The following is a 27,363-nucleotide window of genomic DNA, read 5'->3' as shown; positions in this document are numbered from 1 at the left end:
TGGTCATGCGTTCAGACCATGGTCCCATGATACCTCAGACCGTGCAGTGTCATCAGTGGCCCATCTCAAGAGTGCCCTGACATGCTCCCCCTTTCTTCCTCCCAAAAAGTGGCCCTGAGGAAGAAGAGAACTCATTCTGCTGCATCCCTTGAAGCAGAGTTCACCAGGCCGAGCTGACCTTTGGGCCTAACCTTCTCACAGCCAAGGCCCTCATCAGCACTGGCATCCCTGGTAAGCAATCTTGTTTGTGTCCTAAACGCATGTGTAGCTGTGCTCTCCGGAGACCTGGGTCTATGATGACAAACCTATGTCACGAAGAGAGATGATGACATAAAAATCATGCTCAATAGGATTACGCTGAGGCCCAGGCTGCAGGGCAGGGGAGAAACAGGTGCCTGGTCGCCTTGTGGCTTCCTTGAGGCCCAATTCGCAGGCCCTGCTTCCCGAAGCCCTGTTTCCCCTCCTGGGGAATCCAAGCTGTCCAGGTGCACATACCTAGGAGAGCCCTCAGGGCTCCATTCCAAAGCACCTGGTGTGACTGTCTAGCCTCGGGCAAGGCTTTAGCGGCCAACACGCTGCTCATGTCCCTGTCTCTTCTGCTGTCTTTCAGTGACCCGGGATGCCGTTTCAGAGCCCGCAGCATCCTGGCACATTTCAGGTAACTGGAAATATCAAACCAAGGGCTGGGATCTCTAAACATCGTGTGCACTCGCCTTCTGAGGCCTCTGAAACACCAAGAACCTTTCCACCTTGGAAGCAAGGCCTCCAGGCTCTGGCCTGATGGCGGCAAACTTCTAGCCCTCCAACCTGTGGGTGCCGAATGGCAATTCCAAATGTATACACTGTCCTGGACAATTCCAAGGGAATTGGACAGGAGCCACTGATCAGGGACTTCAGTGCAACACCCATAGGTGGAGTCAGGAGGACCAGAGTATCTCTGGGTCAAGGCACGGGGATAGTGCAAGTTAACCTTCACTTGAACCCCACCCCCGGCCTAGTTTTTTCTTTGGACCTCCCAAACAGTTTGGGATGGGCAGAGAAAGACCTTCAAGGTCACATTGTGACACAAGGCATGAGACCCACGTCCTTCACGAAGGGGCTTTCAGGAAGGGCCATCGGGCACACCCTAGAGCACCCGCTGAACCCCGCCTACATCTTGGGCATATGGGACTTAGGGACATCCGGAACATTCTACTGCTTGACTGGACCCACAAGGCGTTCCCTCCCCATGTGACTTAGAGAGGCAACTTGATTGACCTCCCATGCATCAGTCTCCAGCTGCCAAGTCGAGAGTGTGTTTCAGGGAATGCAATCTCTTCCTGGCCACGAGGCCAAGAGCCCTGATTGTTTTCAGAGCCTCCCAACCGTAGGCGTTCCCAATGAATTTCAGCTCCATGCATATCCCACAAAGCTCTGAAAACACACTTCTGTGAGCACTGTGATGTGGATTTTCCCCAGGGGTGTAGACCAGGCATGTGACACAGGCTGGAGACCAGCAAATGACGCCCCGGGTAGAATTGATTGTTTTATGAATTGATTTGTCTGTGGGTATCAGCCATTATATATACATATATATGGTGCTCTACCACAGAGAACTGATGACAGGTCTCTGACTTGGTGGGGCCAAGGCAGGAATCACTAGGAAAAAAGATTTCATTAGCCCTGTATAGTGCCTGGACAATTGTCATCAGTCTAAGTCCCTAAGTCAGAGCACGAGCTGAAAGGTGCCCTTACTGAAAAACTCAAGTTAAAATTTGGGTGGGCCAGAAAGACACCTATCCCTTCCTGTGTGGCAGGAGTCACTCTTTGATGTTCCAAGGGCCAGAGATTTACTAAACCTGGTCATGCGTTCAGACCATGGTCCCATGATCCCTCAGACCGTGCAGTGTCATCAGTGGCCCATCTCAAGAGTGCCCTGACATGCTCCCCCTTTCTTCCTCCCAAAAAGTGGCCCTGAGGAAGAAGAGAACTCATTCTGCTGCATCCCTTGAAGCAGAGTTCACCAGGCCGAGCTGACCTTTGGGCCTAACCTTCTCACAGCCAAGGCCCTCATCAGCACTGGCAGCCCTGGTAAGCAATCTTGTTTGTGTCCTAAACGCATGTGTAGCTGTGCTCTCCGGAGACCTGGGTCTATGATGACAAACCTATGTCACGAAGAGAGATGATGACATAAAAATCATGCTCAATAGGATTACGCTGAGGCCCAGGCTGCAGGGCAGGGGAGAAACAGGTGCCTGGTCGCCTTGTGGCTTCCTTGAGGCCCAATTCGCAGGCCCTGCTTCCCGAAGCCCTGTTTCCCCTCCTGGGGAATCCAAGCTATCCAGGTGCACATACCTAGGAGAGCCCTCAGGGCTCCATTCCAAAGCACCTGGTGTGACTGTCTAGCCTCGGGCAAGGCTTTAGCGGCCAACACGCTGCTCATGTCCCTGTCTCTTCTGCTGTCTTTCAGTGACCCGGGATGCCGTTTCAGAGCCCGCAGCATCCTGGCACATTTCAGGTAACTGGAAATATCAAACCAAGGGCTGGGATCTCTAAACATCGTGTGCCCTCGCCTTCTGAGGCCTCTGAAACACCAAGAACCTTTCCACCTTGGAAGCAAGGCCTCCAGGCTCTGGCCTGATGGCGGCAAACTTCTAGCCCTGCAACCTGTGGGTGCCGAATGGCAATTCCAAATGTATACACTGTCCTGGACAATTCCAAGGGAATTGGACAGGAGCCACTGATCAGGGACTTCAGTGCAACACCCATAGGTGGAGTCAGGAGGACCAGGGCGTCTCTGGGTCAAGGCACGGGGATAGTGCAAGTTAACCTTCACTTGAACCCCACCCCGGGCCTAGTTTTTTCTTTGGACCTCCCAAACAGTTTGGGGTGGGCAGAGAAAGACCTTCAAGGTCACATTGTGACACAAGGCATGAGACCCACGTCCTTCACGAAGGGGCTTTCAGGAAGGGCCATCTGGCACACCCTAGAGCACCCGCTGAACCCCGCCTACATCTTGGGCATATGGGACTTAGGGACATCCGGAATATTCTACTGCTGGACTGGACCCACAAGGCGTTCCCTCCCCATGTGACTTAGAGAGGCAACTTGATTGACCTCCCACGCATCAGTCTCCAGCTGCCAAGGCGAGAGTGTGTTTCAGGGAATGCAATCTCTTCCTGGCCACGAGGCCAAGAGCCCTGATTGTTTTCAGAGCCTCCCAACCGTAGGCGTTCCCAACGAATTTCAGCTCCATGCATATCCCACAAAGCTCTGAAAACACACTTCTGTGAGCACTGTGATGTGGATTTTCCCCAGGGGTGTAGACCAGGCATGTGACACAGGCTGGAGACCAGCAAATGACGCCCCGGGTAGAATTGATTGTTTTATGAATTGATTTGTCTGTGGGTATCAGCCGTTATATATACATATATATGGTGCTCTAGCACAGAGAACTGATGACAGGTCTCTGACTTGGTGGGGCCAAGGCAGGAATCACTAGGAAAAAAGATTTCATTAGCCCTGTATAGTGCCTGGACAATTGTCATCAGTCTAAGTCTCTAAGTCAGAGCACGAGGGGAAAGGTGCCCTTACTGAAAAACTCAAGTTAAAATTTGGGCGGGCCAGAAAGACACCTATCCCTTCCTGTGTGGCAGGAGTCACTCTTTGATGTTCCAAGGGCCAGAGATTTACTAAACCTGGTCATGCGTTCAGACCATGGTCCCATGATCCCTCAGACCGTGCAGTGTCATCAGTGGCCCATCTCAAGTGTGCCCTGACATCCTCCCCCTTTCTTCCTCCCAAAAAGGTGCCCTTAGGAAGAAGAGAACTCATTCTGCTGCATCCCTTGAAGCAGAGTTCACCAGGCCGAGCTGAACTTTGGGCCTAACCTTCTCACAGCCAAGGCCCTCATCAGCACTGGCAGCCCTGGTAAGCAATCTTGTTTGTGTCCTAAACGCATGTGTAGCTGTGCTCTCCGGAGACCTGGGTCTATGATGACAAACCTATGTCACGAAGAGAGATGATGACATAAAAATCATGCTCAATAGGATTACGCTGACGCCCAGGCTGCAGGGCAGGGGAGAAACAGGTGCCTGGTCGCCTTGTGGCTTCCTTGAGGCCCAATTCGCAGGCCCTGCTTCCCGAAGCCCTGTTTCCCCTCCTGGGGAATCCAAGCTATCCAGGTGCACATACCTAGGAGAGCCCTCAGGGCTCCATTCCAAAGCACCTGGTGTGACTGTCTAGCCTCGGGCAAGGCTTTAGCGGCCAACACGCTGCTCATGTCCCTGTCTCTTCTGCTGTCTTTCAGTGACCCGGGATGCCGTTTCAGAGCCCGCAGCATCCTGGCACATTTCAGGTAACTGGAAATATCAAACCAAGGGCTGGGATCTCTAAACATCGTGTGCCCTCGCCTTCTGAGGCCTCTGAAACACCAAGAACCTTTCCACCTTGGAAGCAAGGCCTCCAGGCTCTGGCCTGATGGCGGCAAACTTCTAGCCCTGCAACCTGTGGGTGCCGAATGGCAATTCCAAATGTATACACTGTCCTGGACAATTCCAAGGGAATTGGACAGGAGCCACTGATCAGGGACTTCAGTGCAACACCCATAGGTGGAGTCAGGAGGACCAGGGCGTCTCTGGGTCAAGGCACGGGGATAGTGCAAGTTAACCTTCACTTGAACCCCACCCCCGGCCTAGTTTTTTCTTTGGACCTCCCAAACAGTTTGGGGTGGGCAGAGAAAGACCTTCAAGGTCACATTGTGACACAAGGCATGAGACCCACGTCCTTCACGAAGGGGCTTTCAGGAAGGGCCATCTGGCACACCCTAGAGCACCCGCTGAACCCCGCCTACATCTTGGGCATATGGGACTTAGGGACATCCGGAATATTCTACTGCTGGACTGGACCCACAAGGCGTTCCCTCCCCATGTGACTTAGAGAGGCAACTTCATTGACCTCCCACGCATCAGTCTCCAGCTGCCAAGGCGAGAGTGTGTTTCAGGGAATGCAATCTCTTCCTGGCCACGAGGCCAAGAGCCCTGATTGTTTTCAGAGCCTCCCAACCGTAGGCGTTCCCAACGAATTTCAGCTCCATGCATATCCCACAAAGCTCTGAAAACACACTTCTGTGAGCACTGTGATGTGGATTTTCCCCAGGGGTGTAGACCAGGCATGTGACACAGGCTGGAGACCAGCAAATGACGCCCCGGGTAGAATTGATTGTTTTATGAATTGATTTGTCTGTGGGTATCAGCCGTTATATATACATATATATGGTGCTCTAGCACAGAGAACTGATGACAGGTCTCTGACTTGGTGGGGCCAAGGCAGGAATCACTAGGAAAAAAGATTTCATTAGCCCTGTATAGTGCCTGGACAATTGTCATCAGTCTAAGTCTCTAAGTCAGAGCACGAGGGGAAAGGTGCCCTTACTGAAAAACTCAAGTTAAAATTTGGGCGGGCCAGAAAGACACCTATCCCTTCCTGTGTGGCAGGAGTCACTCTTTGATGTTCCAAGGGCCAGAGATTTACTAAACCTGGTCATGCGTTCAGACCATGGTCCCATGATCCCTCAGACCGTGCAGTGTCATCAGTGGCCCATCTCAAGAGTGCCCTGACATCCTCCCCTTTCTTCCTCCCAAAAAGGTGCCCTGAGGAAGAAGAGAACTCATTCTGCTGCATCCCTTGAAGCAGAGTTCACCAGGCCGAGCTGACCTTTGGGCCTAACCTTCTCACAGCCAAGGCCCTCATCAGCACTGGCAGCCCTGGTAAGCAATCTTGTTTGTGTCCTAAACGCATGTGTAGCTGTGCTCTCCGGAGACCTGGGTCTATGATGACAAACCTATGTCACGAAGAGAGATGATGACATAAAAATCATGCTCAATAGGATTACGCTGAGGCCCAGGCTGCAGGGCAGGGGAGAAACAGTTGCCTGGTCGCCTTGTGGCTTCCTTGATGCCTAATTCGCAGGCCCTGCTTCCCGAAGCCCTGTTTCCCCTCCTGGGGAATCCAAGCTATCCAGGTGCACATACCTAGGAGAGCCCTCAGGGCTCCATTCCAAAGCACCTGGTGTGACTGTCTAGCCTCGGGCAAGGCTTTAGCGGCCAACACGCTGCTCATGTCCCTGTCTCTTCTGCTGTCTTTCAGTGACCCGGGATGCCGTTTCAGAGCCCGCAGCATCCTGGCACATTTCAGGTAACTGGAAATATCAAACCAAGGGCTGGGATCTCTAAACATCGTGTGCCCTCACCTTCTGAGGCCTCTGAAACACCAAGAACCTTTCCACCTTGGAAGCAAGGCCTCCAGGCTCTGGCCTGATGGCGGCAAACTTCTAGCCCTCCAACCTGTGGGTGCCGAATGGCAATTCCAAATGTATACACTGTCCTGGACAATTCCAAGGGAATTGGACAGGAGCCACTGATCAGGGACTTCAGTGCAACACCCATAGGTGGAGTCAGGAGGACCAGGGCGTCTCTGGGTCAAGGCACGGGGATAGTGCAAGTTAACCTTCACTTGAACCCCACCCCCGGCCTAGTTTTTTCTTTGGACCTCCCAAACAGTTTGGGATGGGCAGAGAAAGACCTTCAAGGTCACATTGTGACACAAGGCATGAGACCCACGTCCTTCACGAAGGGGCTTTCAGGAAGGGCCATCTGGCACACCCTAGAGCACCCGCTGAACCCCGCCTACATCTTGGTCATATGGGACTTAGGGACATCCGGAACATTCTACTGCTGGACTAGACCCACAAAGCGTTCCCTCCCCCATGTGACTTAGAGAGGCAACTTGATTAACCTCCCACGCATCAGTCTCCAGCTGCCAAGGCGAGAGTGTGTTTCAGGGAATGCAATCTCTTCCTGGCCACGAGGCCAAGAGCCCTGATTGTTTTCAGAGCCTCCCAACCGTAGGCGTTCCCAACGAATTTCAGCTCCATGCATATCCCACAAAGCTCTGAAAACACACTTCTGTGAGCACTGTGATGTGGATTTTCCCCAGGGGTGTAGACCAGGCATGTGACACAGGCTGGAGACCAGCAAATGACGCCCCGGGTAGAATTGATTGTTTTATGAATTGATTTGTCTGTGGGTATCAGCCATTATATATACATATATATGGTGCTCTAGCACAGAGAACTGATGACAGGTCTCTGACTTGGTGGGGCCAAGGCAGGAATCACTAGGAAAAAAGATTTCATTAGCCCTGTATAGTGCCTGGACAATTGTCATCAGTCTAAGTCTCTAAGTCAGAGCACGAGGGGAAAGGTGCCCTTACTGAAAAACTCAAGTTAAAATTTGGGCAGGCCAGAAAGACACCTATCCCTTCCTGTGTGGCAGGAGTCTCTCTTTGATGTTCCAAGGGCCAGAGATTTACTAAACCTGGTCATGCGTTCAGACCATGGTCCCATGATCCCTCAGACCGTGCAGTGTCATCAGTGGCCCATCTCAAGAGTGCCCTGACATCCTCCCCTTTCTTCCTCCCAAAAAGGTGCCCTTAGGAAGAAGAGAACTCATTCTGCTGCATCCCTTGAAGCAGAGTTCACCAGGCCGAGCTGACCTTTGGGCCTAACCTTCTCAAGGCAAGGCCCTCATCAGCACTGGCAGCCCTGGTAAGCAATCTTGTTTGTGTCCTAAACGCATGTGTAGCTGTGCTCTCCGGAGACCTGGGTCTATGATGACAAACCTATGTCACGAAGAGAGATGATGACATAAAAATCATGCTCAATAGGATTACGCTGAGGCCCAGGCTGCAGGGCAGGGGAGAAACAGGTGCCTGGTCGCCTTGTGGCTTCCTTGAGGCCCAATTCGCAGGCCCTGCTTCCCGAAGCCCTGTTTCCCCTCCTGGGGAATCCAAGCTATCCAGGTGCACATACCTAGGAGAGCCCTCAGGGCTCCATTCCAAAGCACCTGGTGTGACTGTCTAGCCTCGGGCAAGGCTTTAGCGGCCAACACGCTGCTCATGTCCCTGTCTCTTCTGCTGTCTTTCAGTGACCCGGGATGCCGTTTCAGAGCCCGCAGCATCCTGGCACATTTCAGGTAACTGGAAATATCAAACCAAGGGCTGGGATCTCTAAACATCGTGTGCCCTCGCCTTCTGAGGCCTCTGAAACACCAAGAACCTTTCCACCTTGGAAGCAAGGCCTCCAGGCTCTGGCCTGATGGCGGCAAACTTCTAGCCCTGCAACCTGTGGGTGCCGAATGGCAATTCCAAATGTATACACTGTCCTGGACAATTCCAAGGGAATTGGACAGGAGCCACTGATCAGGGACTTCAGTGCAACACCCATAGGTGGAGTCAGGAGGACCAGGGCGTCTCTGGGTCGAGGCACGGGGATAGTGCAAGTTAACCTTCACTTGAACCCCACCCCCGGCCTAGTTTTTTCTTTGGACCTCCCAAACAGTTTGGGGTGGGCAGAGAAAGACCTTCAAGGTCACATTGTGACACAAGGCATGAGACCCACGTCCTTCACGAAGGGGCTTTCAGGAAGGGCCATCTGGCACACCCTAGAGCACCCGCTGAACCCCGCCTACATCTTGGGCATATGGGACTTAGGGACATCCGGAACATTCTACTGCTGGACTGGACCCACAAGGCGTTCCCTCCCCCATGTGACTTAGAGAGGCAACTTGATTGACCTCCCACGCATCAGTCTCCAGCTGCCAAGGCGAGAGTGTGTTTCAGGGAATGCAATCTCTTCCTGGCCACGAGGCCAAGAGCCCTGATTGTTTTCAGAGCCTCCCAACCGTAGGCGTTCCCAACGAATTTCAGCTCCATGCATATCCCACAAAGCTCTGAAAACACACTTCTGTGAGCACTGTGATGTGGATTTTCCCCAGGGGTGTAGACCAGGCATGTGACACAGGCTGGAGACCAGCAAATGACGCCCCGGGTAGAATTGATTGTTTTATGAATTGATTTGTCTGTGGGTATCAGCCATTATATATACATATATATGGTGCTCTAGCACAGAGAACTGATGACAGGTCTCTGACTTGGTGGGGCCAAGGCAGGAATCACTAGGAAAAAAGATTTCATTAGCCCTGTATAGTGCCTGGACAATTGTCATCAGTCTAAGTCTCTAAGTCAGAGCACGAGGGGAAAGGTGCCCTTACTGAAAAACTCAAGTTAAAATTTGGGCGGGCCAGAAAGACACCTATCCCTTCCTGTGTGGCAGGAGTCACTCTTTGATGTTCCAAGGGCCAGAGATTTACTAAACCTGGTCATGCGTTCAGACCATGGTCCCATGATCCCTCAGACCGTGCAGTGTCATCAGTGGCCCATCTCAAGAGTGCCCTGACATCCTCTCCCTTTCTTCCTCCCAAAAAGGTGCCCTGAGGAAGAAGAGAACTCATTCTGCTGCATCCCTTGAAGCAGAGTTCACCAGGCCGAGCTGACCTTTGGGCCTAACCTTCTCACAGCCAAGGCCCTCATCAGCACTGGCAGCCCTGGTAAGCAATCTTGTTTGTGTCCTAAACGCATGTGTAGCTGTGCTCTCCGGAGACCTGGGTCTATGATGACAAACCTATGTCACGAAGAGAGATGATGACATAAAAATCATGCTCAATAGGATTACGCTGAGGCCCAGGCTGCAGGGCAGGGGAGAAACAGGTGCCTGGTCGCCTTGTGGCTTCCTTGAGGCCCAATTCGCAGGCCCTGCTTCCCGAAGCCCTGTTTCCCCTCCTGGGGAATCCAAGCTATCCAGGTGCACATACCTAGGAGAGCCCTCAGGGCTCCATTCCAAAGCACCTGGTGTGACTGTCTAGCCTCGGGCAAGGCTTTAGCGGCCAACACGCTGCTCATGTCCCTGTCTCTTCTGCTGTCTTTCAGTGACCCGGGATGCCGTTTCAGAGCCCGCAGCATCCTGGCACATTTCAGGTAACTGGAAATATCAAACCAAGGGCTGGGATCTCTAAACATCGTGTGCCCTCGCCTTCTGAGGCCTCTGAAACACCAAGAACCTTTCCACCTTGGAAGCAAGGCCTCCAGGCTCTGGCCTGATGGCGGCAAACGTCTAGCCCTCCAACCTGTGGGTGCCTCCAAATGTATACACTGTCATGGACAATTCCAGGGAATTGGACAGGAGCCACTGATCAGGGACTTCAGTGGACCACCCTTTGGTGGAGTCAGGAGGAACAAGGCGTCTCTGGGTCGAGGCACGGGGATAGTGCAAGTTAACCTTCACTTGAACCCCCCCCCGGCCTAGTTTTTTCTTTGGACCTCCCAAACAGTTTGGGATGGGCAGAGAAAGACCTTCAAGGTCACATTGTGACACAAGGCATGAGACACACGTCCTTCACGAAGGGGCTTTCAGGAAGGGCCATCTGGCACACCCTAGAGCACCCGCTGAACCCCGCCTACATCTTGGGCATATGGTACTTAGGGACATCTGGAACATTCTACTGCTGGACTGGACCCACAAGGCGTTCCCTCCCCATGTGACTTAGAGAGGCAACTTGATTGACCTCCCATGCATCAGTCTCCAGCTGCCAAGGCGAGAGTGTGTTTCAGGGAATGCAATCTCTTCCTGGCCACGAGGCCAAGAGCCCTGATTGTTTTCAGAGCCTCCCAACCGTAGGCGTTCCCAACGAATTTCAGCTCCATGCATATCCCACAAAGCTCTGAAAACACACTTCTGTGAGCACTGTGATGTGGATTTTCCCCAGGGGTGTAGACCAGGCATGTGACACAGGCTGGAGACCAGCAAATGACGCCCCGGGTAGAATTGATTGTTTTATGAATTGATTTGTCTGAGGGTATCAGCCATTATATATACATATATATGGTGCTCTAGCACAGAGAACTGATGACAGGTCTCTGACTTGGTGGGGCCAAGGCAGGAATCACTAGGAAAAAAGATTTCATTAGCCCTGTATAGTGCCTGGACAATTGTCATCAGTCTAAGTCTCTAAGTCAGAGCATGAGGGGAAAGGTGCCCTTACTGAAAAACTCAAGTTAAAATTTGGGCGGGCCAGAAAGACACCTATCCCTTCCTGTGTGGCAGGAGTCACTCTTTGATGTTCCAAGGGCCAGAGATTTACTAAACCTGGTCATGCGTTCAGACCATGGTCCCATGATCCCTCAGACCGTGCAGTGTCATCAGTGGCCCATCTCAAGAGTGCCCTGACATCCTCCCCTTTCTTCCTCCCAAAAAGGTGCCCTTAGGAAGAAGAGAACTCATTCTGCTGCATCCCTTGAAGCAGAGTTCACCAGGCCGAGCTGACCTTTGGGCCTAACCTTCTCACAGCCAAGGCCCTCATCAGCACTGGCAGCCCTGGTAAGCAATCTTGTTTGTGTCCTAAACGCATGTGTAGCTGTGCTCTCCGGAGACCTGGGTCTATGATGACAAACCTATGTCACGAAGAGAGATGATGACATAAAAATCATGCTCAATAGGATTACGCTGAGGCCCAGGCTGCAGGGCAGGGGAGAAACAGGTGCCTGGTCGCCTTGTGGCTTCCTTGAGGCCCAATTCGCAGGCCCTGCTTCCCGAAGCCCTGTTTCCCCTCCTGGGGAATCCAAGCTATCCAGGTGCACATACCTAGGAGAGCCCTCAGGGCTCCATTCCAAAGCACCTGGTGTGACTGTCTAGCCTCGGGCAAGGCTTTAGCGGCCAACACGCTGCTCATGTCCCTGTCTCTTCTGCTGTCTTTCAGTGACCCGGGATGCCGTTTCAGAGCCCGCAGCATCCTGGCACATTTCAGGTAACTGGAAATATCAAACCAAGGGCTGGGATCTCTAAACATCGTGTGCCCTCGCCTTCTGAGGCCTCTGAAACACCAAGAACCTTTCCACCTTGGAAGCAAGGCCTCCAGGCTCTTGCTGATGGCGGCAAACTTCTAGCCCTCCAACCTGTGGGTGCCGAATGGCAATTCCAAATGTATACACTGTCCTGGACAATTCCAAGGGAATTGGACAGGAGCCACTGATCAGGGACTTCAGTGCAACACCCATAGGTGGAGTCAGGAGGACCAGGGCATCTCTGGGTCAAGGCACGGGGATAGTGCAAGTTAACCTTCACTTGAACCCCACCCCCGGCCTAGTTTTTTCTTTGGACCTCCCAAACAGTTTGGGTGGGCAGAGAAAGACCTTCAAGGTCACATTGTGACACAAGGCATGAGACCCACGTCCTTCACGAAGGGGCTTTCAGGAAGGGCCATCTGGCACACCCTAGAGCACCCGCTGAACCCCGCCTACATCTTGGGCATATGGGACTTAGGGACATCCGGAACATTCTACTGCTGGACTGGACCCACAAGGCGTTCCCTCCCCATGTGACTTAGAGAGGCAACTTGATTGACCTCCCATGCATCAGTCTCCAGCTGCCAAGGCGAGAGTGTGTTTCCGGGAATGCAATCTCTTCCTGGCCACGAGGCCAAGAGCCCTGATTGTTTTCAGAGCCTCCCAACCGTAGGTGTTCCCAACGAATTTCAGCTCCATGCATATCCCACAAAGCTCTGAAAACACACTTCTGTGAACACTGTGATGTGGATTTTCCCCAGGGGTGTAGACCAGGCATGTGACACAGGCTGGAGACCAGCAAATGACGCCCCGGGTAGAATTGATTGTTTTATGAATTGATTTGTCTGTGGGTATCAGCCATTATATATACATATATATGGTGCTCTAGCACAGAGAACTGATGACAGGTCTCTGACTTGGTGGGGCCAAGGCAGGAATCACTAGGAAAAAAGATTTCATTAGCCCTGTATAGTGCCTGGACAATTGTCATCAGTCTAAGTCTCTAAGTCAGAGCACGAGGGGAAAGGTGCCCTTACTGAAAAACTCAAGTTAAAATTTGGGCGGGCCAGAAAGACACCTATCCCTTCCTGTGTGGCAGGAGTCTCTCTTTGATGTTCCAAGGGCCAGAGATTTACTAAACCTGGTCATGCGTTCAGACCATGGTCCCATGATCCCTCAGACCGTGCAGTGTCATCAGTGGCCCATCTCAAGAGTGCCCTGACATCCTCCCCTTTCTTCCTCCCAAAAAGGTGCCCTTAGGAAGAAGAGAACTCATTCTGCTGCATCCCTTGAAGCAGAGTTCACCAGGCCGAGCTGACCTTTGGGCCTAACCTTCTCACAGCCAAGGCCCTCATCAGCACTGGCAGCCCTGGTAAGCAATCTTGTTTGTGTCCTAAACGCATGTGTAGCTGTGCTCTCCGGAGACCTGGGTCTATGATGACAAACCTATGTCACGAAGAGAGATGATGACATAAAAATCATGCTCAATAGGATTACGCTGAGGCCCAGGCTGCAGGGCAGGGGAGAAACAGGTGCCTGGTCGCCTTGTGGCTTCCTTGAGGCCCAATTCGCAGGCCCTGCTTCCCGAAGCCCTGTTTCCCCTCCTGGGGAATCCAAGCTATCCAGGTGCACATACCTAGGAGAGCCCTCAGGGCTCCATTCCAAAGCACCTGGTGTGACTGTCTAGCCTCGGGCAAGGCTTTAGCGGCCAACACGCTGCTCATGTCCCTGTCTCTTCTGCTGTCTTTCAGTGACCCGGGATGCCGTTTCAGAGCCCGCAGCATCCTGGCACATTTCAGGTAACTGGAAATATCAAACCAAGGGCTGGGATCTCTAAACATCGTGTGCCCTCGCCTTCTGAGGCCTCTGAAACACCAAGAACCTTTCCACCTTGAAAGCAAGGCCTCGAGGTTCGGGCCTGATGGCGGCAAACTTCTAGCCCTCGAACCTGTGGGTGCCGAATGGCAATTCCAAATGTATACACTGTCCTGGACAATTCCAAGGGAATTGGACAGGAGCCACTGATCAGGGACTTCAGTGCAACACCCATAGGTGGAGTCAGGAGGACCAGGGCGTCTCTGGGTCGAGGCACGGGGATAGTGCAAGTTAACCTTCACTTGAACCCCACCCCCGGCCTAGTTTTTTTTTGGACCTCCCAAACAGTTTGGGGTGGGCAGAGAAAGACCTACAAGGTCACATTGTGACAAAAGGCATGAGACCCACGTCCTTCACGAAGGGGCTTTCAGGAAGGGCCATCTGGCACACCCTAGAGCACCCGCTGAACCCCGCCTACATCTTGGGCATATGGGACTTAGGGACATCCGGAACATTCTACTGCTGCACTGGACCCACAAGGCGTTCCCTCCCCATGTGACTTAGAGAGGCAACTTGATTGACCTCCCATGCATCAGTCTCCAGCTGCCAAGGCGAGAGTGTGTTTCAGGGAATGCAATCTCTTCCTGGCCACGAGGCCAAGAGCCCTGATTGTTTTCAGAGCCTCCCAACCGTAGGCGTTCCCAACGAATTTCAGCTCCATGCATATCCCACAAAGCTCTGAAAACACACTTCTGTGAGCACTGTGATGTGGATTTTCCCCAGGGGTGTAGACCAGGCATGTGACACAGGCTGGAGACCAGCAAATGACGCCCCGGGTAGAATTGATTGTTTTATGAATTGATTTGTCTGTGGGTATCAACCATTATATATACATATATATAGTGCTCTAGCACAGAGAACTGATGACAGGTCTCTGACTTGGTGGGGCCAAGGCAGGAATCACTAGGAAAAAAGATTTCATTAGCCCTGTATAGTGCCTGGACAATTGTCATCAGTCTAAGTCTCTAAGTCAGAGCACGAGGGGAAAGGTGCCCTTACTGAAAAACTCAAGTTAAAATTTGGGCGGGCCAGAAAGACACCTATCCCTTCCTGTGTGGCAGGAGTCACTCTTTGATGTTCCAAGGGCCAGAGATTTACTAAACCTGGTCATGCGTTCAGACCATGGTCCCATGATCCCTCAGACCGTGCAGTGTCATCAGTGGCCCATCTCAAGAGTGCCCTGACATCCTCCCCTTTCTTCCTCCCAAAAAGGTGCCCTTAGGAAGAAGAGAACTCATTCTGCTGCATCCCTTGAAGCAGAGTTCACCAGGCCGAGCTGACCTTTGGGCCTAACCTTCTCACAGCCAAGGCCCTCATCAGCACTGGCAGCCCTGGTAAGCAATCTTGTTTGTGTCCTAAACGCATGTGTAGCTGTGCTCTCCGGAGACCTGGGTCTATGATGACAAACCTATGTCACGAAGAGAGATGATGACATAAAAATCATGCTCAATAGGATTACGCTGAGGCCCAGGCTGCAGGGCAGGGGAGAAACAGGTGCCTGGTCGCCTTGTGGCTTCCTTGAGGCCCAATTCGCAGGCCCTGCTTCCCGAAGCCCTGTTTCCCCTCCTGGGGAATCCAAGCTATCCAGGTGCACATACCTAGGAGAGCCCTCAGGGCTCCATTCCAAAGCACCTGGTGTGACTGTCTAGCCTCGGGCAAGGCTTTAGCGGCCAACACGCTGCTCATGTCCCTGTCTCTTCTGCTGTCTTTCAGTGACCCGGGATGCCGTTTCAGAGCCCGCAGCATCCTGGCACATTTCAGGTAACTGGAAATATCAAACCAAGGGCTGGGATCTCTAAACATCGTGTGCCCTCGCCTTCTGAGGCCTCTGAAACACCAAGAACCTTTCCACCTTGGAAGCAAGGCCTCCAGGCTCTGGCCTGATGGCGGCAAACTTCTAGCCCTCCAACCTGTGGGTGCCGAATGGCAATTCCAAATGTATACACTGTCCTGGACAATTCCAAGGGAATTGGACAGGAGCCACTGATCAGAGACTTCAGTGCAACACCCATAGGTGGAGTCATGAGGACCAGGGCATCTCTGGGTCGAGGCACGGGGATAGTGCAAGTTAACCTTCACTTGAACCCCACCCCCGGCCTAGTTTTTTCTTTGGACCTCCCAAAGAGTTTGGGGTGGGAAGAGAAAGACCTACAAGGTCACATTGTGACACAAGGCATGAGACCCACGTCCTTCAAGAAGGGGCTTTCAGGAAGGGCCATCTGGCACACCCTAGAGCACCCGCTGAACCCCGCCTACATCTTGGGCATATGGGACTTAGGGACATCCGGAACATTCTACTGCTGGACTGGACCCACAAGGCGTTCCCTCCCCATGTGACTTAGAGAGGCAACTTGATTGACCTCCCATGCATCAGTCTCCAGCTGCCAAGGCGAGAGTGTGTTTCAGGGAATGCAATCTCTTCCTGGCCACGAGGCCAAGAGCCCTGATTGTTTTCAGAGCCTCCCAACCGTAGGCGTTCCCAACGAATTTCAGCTCCATGCATATCCCACAAAGCTCTGAAAACACACTTCTGTGAGCACTGTGATGTGGATTTTCCCCAGGGGTGTAGACCAGGCATGTGACACAGGCTGGAGACCAGCAAATGACGCCCGGGTAGAATTGATTGTTTTATGAATTGATTTGTCTGTGGGTATCAGCCATTATATATACATATATATGGTGCTCTAGCACAGAGAACTGATGACAGGTCTCTGACTTGGTGGGGCCAAGGCAGGAATCACTAGGAAAAAAGATTTCATTAGCCCTGTATAGTGCCTGGACAATTGTCATCAGTCTAAGTCTCTAAGTCAGAGCACGAGGGGAAAGGTGCCCTTACTGAAAAACTCAAGTTAAAATTTGGGCGGGCCAGAAAGACACCTATCCCTTCCTGTGTGGCAGGAGTCACTCTTTGATGTTCCAAGGGCCAGAGATTTACTAAACCTGGTCATGCGTTCAGACCATGGTCCCATGATCCCTCAGACCGTGCAGTGTCATCAGTGGCCCATCTCAAGAGTGCCCTGACATCCTCCCCTTTCTTCCTCCCAAAAAGGTGCCCTTAGGAAGAAGAGAACTCATTCTGCTGCATCCCTTGAAGCAGAGTTCACCAGGCCGAGCTGACCTTTGGGCCTAACCTTCTCACAGCCAAGGCCCTCATCAGCACTGGCAGCCCTGGTAAGCAATCTTGTTTGTGTCCTAAACGCATGTGTAGCTGTGCTCTCCGGAGACCTGGGTCTATGATGACAAACCTATGTCACGAAGAGAGATGATGACATAAAAATCATGCTCAATAGGATTACGCTGAGGCCCAGGCTGCAGGGCAGGGGAGAAACAGGTGCCTGGTCGCCTTGTGGCTTCCTTGAGGCCCAATTCGCAGGCCCTGCTTCCCGAAGCCCTGTTTCCCCTCCTGGGGAATCCAAGCTATCCAGGTGCACATACCTAGGAGAGCCCTCAGGGCTCCATTCCAAAGCACCTGGTGTGACTGTCTAGCCTCGGGCAAGGCTTTAGCGGCCAACACGCTGCTCATGTCCCTGTCTCTTCTGCTGTCTTTCAGTGACCCGGGATGCCGTTTCAGAGCCCGCAGCATCCTGGCACATTTCAGGTAACTGGAAATATCAAACCAAGGGCTGGGATCTCTAAACATCGTGTGCCCTCGCCTTCTGAGGCCTCTGAAACACCAAGAACCTTTCCACCTTGAAAGCAAGGCCTCGAGGTTCGGGCCTGATGGCGGCAAACTTCTAGCCCTCGAACCTGTGGGTGCCGAATGGCAATTCCAAATGTATACACTGTCCTGGACAATTCCAAGGGAATTGGACAGGAGCCACTGATCAGGGACTTCAGTGCAACACCCATAGGTGGAGTCAGGAGGACCAGGGCGTCTCTGGGTCGAGGCACGGGGATAGTGCAAGTTAACCTTCACTTGAACCCCACCCCCGGCCTAGTTTTTTCTTTGGACCTCCCAAACAGTTTGGGGTGGGCAGAGAAAGACCTACAAGGTCACATTGTGACACAAGGCATGAGACCCACGTCCTTCACGAAGGGGCTTTCAGGAAGGGCCATCTGGCACACCCTAGAGCACCCGCTGAACCCCGCCTACATCTTGGGCATATGGGACTTAGGGACATCCGGAACATTCTACTGCTGCACTGGACCCACAAGGCGTTCCCTCCCCATGTGACTTAGAGAGGCAACTTGATTGACCTCCCATGCATCAGTCTCCAGCTGCCAAGGCGAGAGTGTGTTTCAGGGAATGCAATCTCTTCCTGGCCACGAGGCCAAGAGCCCTGATTGTTTTCAGAGCCTCCCAACCGTAGGCGTTCCCAACGAATTTCAGCTCCATGCATATCCCACAAAGCTCTGAAAACACACTTCTGTAAGCACTGTGATGTGGATTTTCCCCAGGGGTGTAGACCAGGCATGTGACACAGGCTGGAGACCAGCAAATGACGCCCCGGGTAGAATTGATTGTTTTATGAATTGATTTGTCTGTGGGTATCAACCATTATATATACATATATATAGTGCTCTAGCACAGAGAACTGATGACAGGTCTCTGACTTGGTGGGGCCAAGGCAGGAATCACTAGGAAAAAAGATTTCATTAGCCCTGTATAGTGCCTGGACAATTGTCATCAGTCTAAGTCTCTAAGTCAGAGCACGAGGGGAAAGGTGCCCTTACTGAAAAACTCAAGTTAAAATTTGGGCGGGCCAGAAAGACACCTATCCCTTCCTGTGTGGCAGGAGTCACTCTTTGATGTTCCAAGGGCCAGAGATTTACTAAACCTGGTCATGTGTTCAGACCATGGTCCCATGATCCCTCAGACCGTGCAGTGTCATCAGTGGCCCATCTCAAGAGTGCCCTGACATCCTCCCCTTTCTTCCTCCCAAAAAGGTGCCCTTAGGAAGAAGAGAACTCATTCTGCTGCATCCCTTGAAGCAGAGTTCACCAGGCCGAGCTGACCTTTGGGCCTAACCTTCTCACAGCCAAGGCCCTCATCAGCACTGGCAGCCCTGGTAAGCAATCTTGTTTGTGTCCTAAACGCATGTGTAGCTGTGCTCTCCGGAGACCTGGGTCTATGATGACAAACCTATGTCACGAAGAGAGATGATGACATAAAAATCATGCTCAATAGGATTACGCTGACGCCCAGGCTGCAGGGCAGGGGAGAAACAGGTGCCTGGTCGCCTTGTGGCTTCCTTGAGGCCCAATTCGCAGGCCCTGCTTCCTGAAGCCCTGTTTCCCCTCCTGGGGAATCCAAGCTATCCAGGTGCACATACCTAGGAGAGCCCTCAGGGCTCCATTCCAAAGCACCTGGTGTGACTGTCTAGCCTCGGGCAAGGCTTTAGCGGCCAACACGCTGCTCATGTCCCTGTCTCTTCTGCTGTCTTTCAGTGACCCGGGATGCCGTTTCAGAGCCCGCAGCATCCTGGCACATTTCAGGTAACTGGAAATATCAAACCAAGGGCTGGGATCTCTAAACATCGTGTGCCCTCGCCTTCTGAGGCCTCTGAAACATCAAGAACCTTCCACTTTGGAAGCAAGGCCTCCAGGCTCTGGCCTGATGGCGGCAAACTTCTAGCCCTCCAACCTGTGGGTGCCGAATGGCAATTCCAAATGTATACACTGTCCTGGACAATTCCAAGGGAATTGGACAGGAGCCACTGATCAGGGACTTCAGTGCAACACCCATAGGTGGAGTCAGGAGGACCAGGGCGTCTCTGGGTCGAGGCACGGGGATAGTGCAAGTTAACCTTCACTTGAACCCCACCCCCGGCCTAGTTTTTTCTTTGGACCTCCCAAAGAGTTTGGGGTGGGCAGAGAAAGACCTACAAGGTCACATTGTGACACAAGGCATGAGCCCCACGTCCTTCACGAAGGGGCTTTCAGGAAGGCCCATCTGGCACACCCTAGAGCACCCGCTGAACCCCGCCTACATCTTGGGCATATGAGACTTAGGGACATCCGGAACATTCTACTGCTGGACTGGACCCACAAGGCGTTCCCTCCCCATGTGACTTAGAGAGGCAACTTGATTGACCTCCCATGCATCAGTCTCCAGCTGCCAAGGCGAGAGTGTGTTTCAGGGAATGCAATCTCTTCATGGCCACGAGGCCAAGAGCCCTGATTGTTTTCAGAGCCTCCCAACCGTAGGCGTTCCCAACGAATTTCAGCTCCATGCATATCCCACAAAGCTCTGAAAACACACTTCTGTGAGCACTGTGATGTGGATTTTCCCCAGGGGTGTAGACCAGGCATGTGACACAGGCTGGAGACCAGCAAATGACGCCCCGGGTAGAATTGATTGTTTTATGAATTGATTTGTCTGTGGGTATCAGCCATTATATATACATATATATGGTGCTCTAGCACAGAGAACTGATGACAGGTCTCTGACTTGGTGGGGCCAAGGCAGGAATCACTAGGAAAAAAGATTTCATTAGCCCTGTATAGTGCCTGGACAATTGTCATCAGTCTAAGTCTCTAAGTCAGAGCACGAGGGGAAAGGTGCCCTTACTGAAAAACTCAAGTTAAAATTTGGGCGGGCCAGAAAGACACCTATCCCTTCCTGTGTGGCAGGAGTCACTCTTTGATGTTCCAAGGGCCAGAGATTTACTAAACCTGGTCATGCGTTCAGACCATGGTCCCATGATCCCTCAGACCGTGCAGTGTCATCAGTGGCCCATCTCAAGAGTGCCCTGACATCCTCCCCTTTCTTCCTCCCAAAAAGGTGCCCTTAGGAAGAAGAGAACTCATTCTGCTGCATCCCTTGAAGCAGAGTTCACCAGGCCGAGCTGACCTTTGGGCCTAACCTTCTCACAGCCAAGGCCCTCATCAGCACTGGCAGCCCTGGTAAGCAATCTTGTTTGTGTCCTAAACGCATGTGTAGCTGTGCTCTCTGGAGACCTGGGTCTATGATGACAAACCTATGTCACGAAGAGAGATGATGACATAAAAATCATGCTCAATAGGATTACGCTGAGGCCCAGGCTGCAGGGCAGGGGAGAAACAGGTGCCTGGTCGCCTTGTGGCTTCCTTGAGGCCCAATTCGCAGGCCCTTCTTCCAGAAGCCCTGTTTCCCCTCCTGGGGAATCCAAACTATCCAGGTGCACATACCTAGGAGAGCCCTCAGGGCTCCATTCCAAAGCACCTGGTGTGACTGTCTAGCCTCGGGCAAGGCTTTAGCGGCCAACACGCTGCTCATGTCCCTGTCTCTTCTGCTGTCTTTCAGTGACCCGGGATGCCGTTTCAGAGCCCGCAGCATCCTGGCACATTTCAGGTAACTGGAAATATCAAACCAAGGGCTGGGATCTCTAAACATCGTGTGCCCTCGCCTTCTGAGGCCTCTGAAACACCAAGAACCTTTCGACCTTGGAAGCACGGCCTCCAGGCTCTGGCCTGATGGCGGCAAACTTCTAGCCCTCCAACCTGTGGGTGCCGAATGGCAATTCCAAATGTATACACTGTCCTGGACAATTCCAAGGGAATTGGACAGGAGCCACTGATCAGGGACTTCAGTGCAACACCCATAGGTGGAGTCAGGAGGACCAGGGCGTCTCTGGGTCGAGGCACGGGGATAGTGCAAGTTAACCTTCACTTGAACCCCACCCCTGGCCTAGTTTTTTCTTTGGACCTCCCAAAGAGTTTGGGGTGGGAAGAGAAAGACCTTCAAGGTCACATTGTGACACAAGGCATGAGACCCACGTCCTTCACGAAGGGGCTTTCAGGAAGGCCCATCTGGCACACCCTAGAGCACCCGCTGAACCCCGCCTACATCTTGGGCATATGGGACTTAGGGACATACGGAACATTCTACTGCTGGACTGGACCCACAAGGCGTTCCCTCCCCCATGTGACTCAGAGAGGCAACTTGATTGACCTCCCATGCATCAGTCTCCAGCTGCCAAGGCGAGAGTGTGTTTCAGGGAATGCAATCTCTTCCTGGCCACGAGGCCAAGAGCCCTGATTGTTTTCAGAGCCTCCCAACCGTAGGCGTTCCCAACGAATTTCAGCTCCATGCATATCCCACAAAGCTCTGAAAACACACTTCTGTGAGCACTGTGATGTGGATTTTCCCCAGGGGTGTAGACCAGGCATGTGACACAGGCTGGAGACCAGCAAATGACGCCCCGGGTAGAATTGATTGTTTTATGAATTGATTTGTCTGTGGGTATCAGCCATTATATATACATATATATGGTGCTCTAGCACAGAGAACTGATGACAGGTCTCTGACTTGGTGGGGCCAAGGCAGGAATCACTAGGAAAAAAGATTTCATTAGCCCTGTATAGTGCCTGGACAATTGTCATCAGTCTAAGTCTCTAAGTCAGAGCACGAGGGGAAAGGTGCCCTTACTGAAAAACTCAAGTTAAAATTTGGGCGGGCCAGAAAGACACCTATCCCTTCCTGTGTGGCAGGAGTCACTCTTTGATGTTCCAACGGCCAGAGATTTACTAAACCTGGTCATGCGTTCAGACCATGGTCCCATGATCCCTCAGACCGTGCAGTGTCATCAGTGGCCCATCTCAAGAGTGCCCTGACATCCTCCCCTTTCTTCCTCCCAAAAAGGTGCCCTTAGGAAGAAGAGAACTCATTCTGCTGCATCCCTTGAAGCAGAGTTCACCAGGCCGAGCTGACCTTTGGGCCTAACCTTCTCACAGCCAAGGCCCTCATCAGCACTGGCAGCCCTGGTAAGCAATCTTGTTTGTGTCCTAAACGCATGTGTAGCTGTGCTCTCCGGAGACCTGGGTCTATGATGACAAACCTATGTCACGAAGAGAGATGATGACATAAAAATCATGCTCAATAGGATTACGCTGAGGCCCAGGCTGCAGGGCAGGGGAGAAACAGGTGCCTGGTCGCCTTGTGGCTTCCTTGAGGCCCAATTCGCAGGCCCTGATTCCAGAAGCCCTGTTTCCCCTCCTGGGGAATCCAAGCTATCCAGGGGCACATACCTAGGAGAGCCCTCAGGGCTCCATTCCAAAGCACCTGGTGTGACTGTCTAGCCTCGGGCAAGGCTTTAGCGGCCAACACGCTGCTCATGTCCCTGTCTCTTCTGCTGTCTTTCAGTGACCCGGGATGCCGTTTCAGAGCCCGCAGCATCCTGGCACATTTCAGGTAACTGGAAATATCAAACCAAGGGCTGGGATCTCTAAACATCGTGTGCCCTCGTCTTCTGAGGCCTCTGAAACACCAAGAACCTTTCCACCTTGGAAGCACGGCCTCCAGGCTCTGGCCTGATGGAGGCAAACTTCTAGCCCTCCAACCTGTGGGTGCCGAATGGCAATTCCAAATGTATACACTGTCCTGGACAATTCCAAGGGAATTGGACAGGAGCCACTGATCAGGGACTTCAGTGCAACACCCATAGGTGGAGTCAGGAGGACCAGGGCGTCTCTGGGTCGAGGCACGGGGATAGTGCAAGTTAACCTTCACTTGAACCCCACCCCCGGCCTAGTTTTTTCTTTGGACCTCCCAAAGAGTTTGGGGTGGGCAGAGAAAGACCTTCAAGGTCACATTGTGACACAAGGCATGAGACCCACGTCCTTCACGAAGGGGCTTTCAGGAAGGGCCATCTGGCACACCCTAGAGCACCCGCTGAACCCCGCCTACATCTTGGGCATATGGGACTTAGGGACATCCGGAACATTCTACTGCTGGACTGGACCCACAAGGCGTTCCCTCCCCCATGTGACTTAGAGAGGCAACTTGATTGACCTCCCATGCATCAGTCTCCAGCTGCCAAGGCGAGAGTGTGTTTCAGGGAATGCAATCTCTTCCTGGCCACGAGGCCAAGAGCCCTGATTGTTTTCAGAGCCTCCCAACCGTAGGCGTTCCCAACGAATTTCAGCTCCATGCATATCCCACAAAGCTCTGAAAACACACTTCTGTGAGCACTGTGATGTGGATTTTCCCCAGGGGTGTAGACCAGGCATGTGACACAGGCTGGAGACCAGCAAATGACGCCCCGGGTAGAATTGATTGTTTTATGAATTGATTTGTCTGTGGGTATCAGCCATTATATATACATATATATAGTGCTCTAGCACAGAGAACTGATGACAGGTCTCTGACTTGGTGGGGCCAAGGCAGGAATCACTAGGAAAAAAGATTTCATTAGCCCTGTATAGTGCCTGGACAATTGTCATCAGTCTAAGTCTCTAAGTCAGAGCACGAGGGGAAAGGTGCCCTTACTGAAAAACTCAAGTTAAAATTTGGGCGGGCCAGAAAGACACCTATCCCTTCCTGTGTGGCAGGAGTCACTCTTTGATGTTCCAAGGGCCAGAGATTTACTAAACCTGGTCATGCGTTCAGACCATGGTCCCATGATCCCTCAGACCGTGCAGTGTCATCAGTGGCCCATCTCAAGAGTGCCCTGACATCCTCCCCTTTCTTCCTCCCAAAAAGGTGCCCTTAGGAAGAAGAGAACTCATTCTGCTGCATCCCTTGAAGCAGAGTTCACCAGGCCGAGCTGACCTTTGGGCCTAACCTTCTCACAGCCAAGGCCCTCATCAGCACTGGCAGCCCTGGTAAGCAATCTTGTTTGTGTCCTAAACGCATGTGTAGCTGTGCTCTCCGGAGACCTGGGTCTATGATGACAAACCTATGTCATGAAGAGAGATGATGACATAAAAATCATGCTCAATAGGATTACGCTGAGGCCCAGGCTGCAGGGCAGGGGAGAAACAGGTGCCTGGTCGCCTTGTGGCCTCCTTGAGGCCCAATTCGCAGGCACTGCTTCCCGAAGCCCTGTTTCCCCTCCTGGGGAATCCAAGCTATCCAGGTGCACATACCTAGGAGAGCCCTCAGGGCTCCATTCCAAAGCACCTGGTGTGACTGTCTAGCCTCGGGCAAGGCTTTAGCGGCCAACACGCTGCTCATGTCCCTGTCTCTTCTGCTGTCTTTCAGTGACCCGGGATGCCGTTTCAGAGCCCGCAGCATCCAGGCACATTTCAGGTAACTGGAAATATCAAACCAAGGGCTGGGATCTCTAAACATCGTGTGCCCTCGCCTTCTGAGGCCTCTGAAACACCAAGAACCTTTCCACCTTGGAAGCAAGGCCTCCAGGCTCTGGCCTGATGGCGGCAAACTTCTAGCCCTCCAACCTGTGGGTGCCTCCAAATGTATACACTGTCCTGGACAATTCCAATGGAATTGGACAGGAGCCCTGATCAGGGACTTCAGTGGAACACCCATAGGTGCAGTCAGGAGGACCAGGGCGTCTCTGGGTCGAGGCACGGGGATAGTGCAAGTTAACCTTCACTTGAACCCCACCCCCGGCCTAGTTTTTTCTTTGGACCTCCCAAAGAGTTTGGGGTGGGAAGAGAAAGACCTTCAAGGTCACATTGTGACACAAGGCATGAGACCCACGTCCTTCACGAAGGGGCTTTCAGGAAGGGCCATCTGGCACACCCTAGAGCACCCGCTGAACCCCGCCTACATCTTGGGCATATGGGACTTAGGGACATCCGGAACATTCTACTGCTGGACTGGACCCACAAGGCGTTCCCTCCCCCATGTGACTTAGAGAGGCAACTTGATTGACCTCCCATGCATCAGTCTCCAGCTGCCAAGGCGAGAGTGTGTTTCAGGGAATGCAATCTCTTCCTGGCCACGAGGCCAAGAGCCCTGATTGTTTTCAGAGCCTCCCAACCGTAGGCGTTCCCAACGAATTTCAGCTCCATGCATATCCCACAAAGCTCTGAAAACACACTTCTGTGAGCACTGTGATGTGGATTTTCCCCAGGGGTGTAGACCAGGCATGTGACACAGGCTGGAGACCAGCAAATGACGCCCCGGGTAGAATTGATTGTTTTATGAATTGATTTGTCTGTGGGTATCAGCCATTATATATACATATATATGGTGCTCTAGCACAGAGAACTGATGACAGGTCTCTGACTTGGTGGGGCCAAGGCAGGAATCACTAGGAAAAAAGATTTCATTAGCCCTGTATAGTGCCTGGACAATTGTCATCAGTCTAAGTCTCTAAGTCAGAGCACGAGGGGAAAGGTGCCCTTACTGAAAAACTCAAGTTAAAATTTGGGCGGGCCAGAAAGACACCTATCCCTTCCTGTGTGGCAGGAGTCACTCTTTGATGTTCCAAGGGCCAGAGATTTACTAAACCTGGTCATGCGTTCAGACCATGGTCCCATGATCCCTCAGACCGTGCAGTGTCATCAGTGGCCCATCTCAAGAGTGCCCTGACATCCTCCCCTTTCTTCCTCCCAAAAAGGTGCCCTTAGGAAGAAGAGAACTCATTCTGCTGCATCCCTTGAAGCAGAGTTCACCAGGCCGAGCTGACCTTTGGGCCTAACCTTCTCACAGCCAAGGCCCTCATCAGCACTGGCAGCCCTGGTAAGCAATCTTGTTTGTGTCCTAAACGCATGTGTAGCTGTGCTCTCTGGAGACCTGGGTCTATGATGACAAACCTATGTCACGAAGAGAGATGATGACATAAAAATCATGCTCAATAGGATTACGCTGAGGCCCAGGCTGCAGGGCAGGGGAGAAACAGGTGCCTGGTCGCCTTGTGGCTTCCTTGAGGCCCAATTCGCAGGCCCTGCTTCCAGAAGCCCTGTTTCCCCTCCTGGGGAATCCAAACTATACAGGTTCACATACCTAGGAGAGCCCTCAGGGCTCCATTCCAAAGCACCTGGTGTGACTGTCTAGCCTCGGGCAAGGCTTTAGCGGCCAACACGCTGCTCATGTCCCTGTCTCTTCTGCTGTCTTTCAGTGACCCGGAATGCCCTTTCAGAGCCCGCAGCATCCTGGCACATTTCAGGTAACTGGAAATATCAAACCAAGGGCTGGGATCTCTAAACATCGTGTGCCCTCGCCTTCTGAGGCCTCTGAAACACCAAGAACCTTTCCACCTTGGAAGCACGGCCTCCAGGCTCTGGCCTGATGGCGGCAAACTTCTAGCCCTCCAACCTGTGGGTGCCGAATGGCAATTCCAAATGTATACACTGTCCTGGACAATTCCAAGGGAATTGGACAGGAGCCACTGATCAGGGACTTCAGTGCAACACCCATAGGTGGAGTCAGGAGGACCAGGGCGTCTCTGGGTCGAGGCACGGGGATAGTGCAAGTTAACCTTCACTTGAACCCCACCCCCGGCTTAGTTTTTTCTTTGGACCTCCCAAAGAGTTTGGGGTGGGAAGAGAAAGACCTTCAAGGTCACATTGTGACACAAGGCATGAGACCCACGTCCTTCACGAAGGGGCTTTCAGGAAGGCCCATCTGGCACACGCTAGAGCACCCGCTGAACCCCGCCTACATCTTGGGCATATGGGACTTAGGGACATCCGGAACATTCTACTGCTGGACTGGACCCACAAGGCGTTCCCTCCCCCATGTGACTTAGAGAGGCAACTTGATTGACCTCCCATGCATCAGTCTCCAGCTGCCAAGGCGAGAGTGTGTTTCAGGGAATGCAATCTCTTCCTGGCCATGAGGCCAAGAGCCCTGATTGTTTTCAGAGCCTCCCAACCGTAGGCGTTCCCAACGAATTTCAGCTCCATGCATATCCCACAAAGCTCTGAAAACACACTTCTGTGAGCACTGTGATGTGGATTTTCCCCAGGGGTGTAGACCAGGCATGTGACACAGGCTGGAGACCAGCAAATGACGCCCCGGGTAGAATTGATTGTTTTATGAATTGATTTGTCTGTGGGTATCAGCCATTATATATACATATATATGGTGCTCTAGCACAGAGAACTGATGACAGATCTCTGACTTGGTGGGGCCAAGGCAGGAATCACTAGGAAAAAAGA

The 27,363-nt window shown here is 52.5% G+C and overlaps 1 long non-coding RNA gene and 15 other non-coding genes across 16 annotated transcripts in view; all 16 read left to right on the top strand.

Annotated features, from left to right (window-relative positions):
- LOC107399369 (uncharacterized) overlaps positions 1–27,363 on the top strand; it is a 254,016-nt gene that overhangs the window by 36,168 nt on the left and 190,485 nt on the right. The window lies entirely within an intron of this gene.
- LOC143271263 (small nucleolar RNA SNORD115) lies at positions 288–366 on the top strand. The gene has a single exon (XR_013048485.1). It is a non-coding gene; the product is annotated as a small nucleolar RNA SNORD115 (small nucleolar RNA).
- Positions 2,127–2,205, top strand: LOC143271262 (small nucleolar RNA SNORD115). The gene has a single exon (XR_013048484.1). It is a non-coding gene; the product is annotated as a small nucleolar RNA SNORD115 (small nucleolar RNA).
- Positions 3,966–4,044, top strand: LOC143271352 (small nucleolar RNA SNORD115). The gene has a single exon (XR_013048573.1). It is a non-coding gene; the product is annotated as a small nucleolar RNA SNORD115 (small nucleolar RNA).
- Positions 5,804–5,882, top strand: LOC143271261 (small nucleolar RNA SNORD115). The gene has a single exon (XR_013048483.1). It is a non-coding gene; the product is annotated as a small nucleolar RNA SNORD115 (small nucleolar RNA).
- Positions 7,642–7,720, top strand: LOC143271260 (small nucleolar RNA SNORD115). The gene has a single exon (XR_013048482.1). It is a non-coding gene; the product is annotated as a small nucleolar RNA SNORD115 (small nucleolar RNA).
- LOC143271259 (small nucleolar RNA SNORD115) lies at positions 9,482–9,560 on the top strand. The gene has a single exon (XR_013048481.1). It is a non-coding gene; the product is annotated as a small nucleolar RNA SNORD115 (small nucleolar RNA).
- On the top strand, positions 11,308–11,386 carry LOC143271258 (small nucleolar RNA SNORD115). Its single transcript, XR_013048480.1, has one exon. It is a non-coding gene; the product is annotated as a small nucleolar RNA SNORD115 (small nucleolar RNA).
- On the top strand, positions 13,144–13,222 carry LOC143271257 (small nucleolar RNA SNORD115). The gene has a single exon (XR_013048479.1). It is a non-coding gene; the product is annotated as a small nucleolar RNA SNORD115 (small nucleolar RNA).
- On the top strand, positions 14,981–15,059 carry LOC143271255 (small nucleolar RNA SNORD115). Its single transcript, XR_013048477.1, has one exon. It is a non-coding gene; the product is annotated as a small nucleolar RNA SNORD115 (small nucleolar RNA).
- Positions 16,818–16,896, top strand: LOC143271254 (small nucleolar RNA SNORD115). Its single transcript, XR_013048476.1, has one exon. It is a non-coding gene; the product is annotated as a small nucleolar RNA SNORD115 (small nucleolar RNA).
- On the top strand, positions 18,656–18,734 carry LOC143271351 (small nucleolar RNA SNORD115). Its single transcript, XR_013048572.1, has one exon. It is a non-coding gene; the product is annotated as a small nucleolar RNA SNORD115 (small nucleolar RNA).
- On the top strand, positions 20,493–20,571 carry LOC143271253 (small nucleolar RNA SNORD115). The gene has a single exon (XR_013048475.1). It is a non-coding gene; the product is annotated as a small nucleolar RNA SNORD115 (small nucleolar RNA).
- Positions 22,332–22,410, top strand: LOC143271252 (small nucleolar RNA SNORD115). The gene has a single exon (XR_013048474.1). It is a non-coding gene; the product is annotated as a small nucleolar RNA SNORD115 (small nucleolar RNA).
- Positions 24,171–24,249, top strand: LOC143271235 (small nucleolar RNA SNORD115). Its single transcript, XR_013048458.1, has one exon. It is a non-coding gene; the product is annotated as a small nucleolar RNA SNORD115 (small nucleolar RNA).
- On the top strand, positions 25,999–26,077 carry LOC143271251 (small nucleolar RNA SNORD115). The gene has a single exon (XR_013048473.1). It is a non-coding gene; the product is annotated as a small nucleolar RNA SNORD115 (small nucleolar RNA).

This window comes from Peromyscus maniculatus, chromosome 1 (assembly GCF_049852395.1).
Source record: "Peromyscus maniculatus bairdii isolate BWxNUB_F1_BW_parent chromosome 1, HU_Pman_BW_mat_3.1, whole genome shotgun sequence".
Classification (NCBI taxonomy): Eukaryota; Metazoa; Chordata; class Mammalia; order Rodentia; family Cricetidae; genus Peromyscus; species Peromyscus maniculatus.
Note: the sequence above shows the minus strand (reverse complement) of the source record. Positions and strands in the feature narration are given on the sequence as shown.